Source organism: Phoca vitulina, unplaced genomic scaffold (genome assembly GCF_004348235.1).
Source record: "Phoca vitulina isolate PV1807 unplaced genomic scaffold, GSC_HSeal_1.0 scaffold9, whole genome shotgun sequence".
Taxonomy (NCBI): Eukaryota; Metazoa; Chordata; class Mammalia; order Carnivora; family Phocidae; genus Phoca; species Phoca vitulina.
The window spans coordinates 57,453,218-57,454,267 of NW_022589712.1; positions in this window are offsets into that span (position 1 = coordinate 57,453,218).

A 1,050-nucleotide genomic window follows, 5' to 3' on the forward strand; every position below is an offset into this window, starting at 1 on the left:
GATAGATAGATAGATAGATAGATAGATAGATAGATAGATATCCTTTCAGATGAAGCTCAGTGGATGAAATTAGTGACTAAATGAGAAGGTCGCTAGGCTGGGGGTTAGAGAGGCCTCTTGTGTTTCTAGTTGGAGCAACTGAGTTCTTTGTTACCATTTAATAGGATAACAAATCATAAAGAAGGCACAGAAGTTTGGGGATTGATAATAAGTCAATTTGGGGAAATAGTAAACTTGATAAACCAGTTGGGCATAAAATAGGCAGTAAACTATTGGAAAGAAGGTGAGGAGTATGGCCATATGAATTTGCAATTTATTTAATAAATATTTAATGTGACATACAGTGTGACTGATACTGAACCAAGATCTGTGCTATGACAATGAGTAAGACGAAATCCACTCTCCCTCTCCTGCTAGCTACTTACAATTTAGCAGCATGAGCCAGAACAAACTCCACAGGCTATCATTGATAAAAACAACAGCTTAGGTTCTGTTAATTGTTTTTGTTCTATTTTGTTGTTCACTTTTGTTTATTATTAAACCAACACAGAACATACAAGAGGTCATAAAAGGATGTGTGAGAGAAAATGACCATCAAAACCTCCCTGTTCTTTACAGAGATGAGTTCAAAGTTCTAAGTGTGTGACTAAGGAGTAAGAAACCCTCCAGACAGAGCCGCCGAAAACTGAGGACTCCCTGTCTCATACCCCTATAGACTGAAAGACTTCATTAACACTCAAGAGTCTATCTAAGGAAATTCTTGATGTACCACAATTACACATTTGCATTCCATTTCTTAACATGTCACTTTCTACTTGAGGTTTCAACAGAGAGGCCTGGGTGATCCAATCATAGACATGCAATAAGTGATGGCATCCCAGTCGGGTATATGCTTCATACAAAACAGAGAGAACAGAGAACTAGTCTAGTGCCTGTGTCCCTCATCTAATCTCATTGGTGAAAAGCCACAGTAACTTACCTCAGGAATGTCTCAAAGATATGAAAAGCTATCTTACCCTGGAGGAATTATGTTCTAGGAAAAAGAGATAG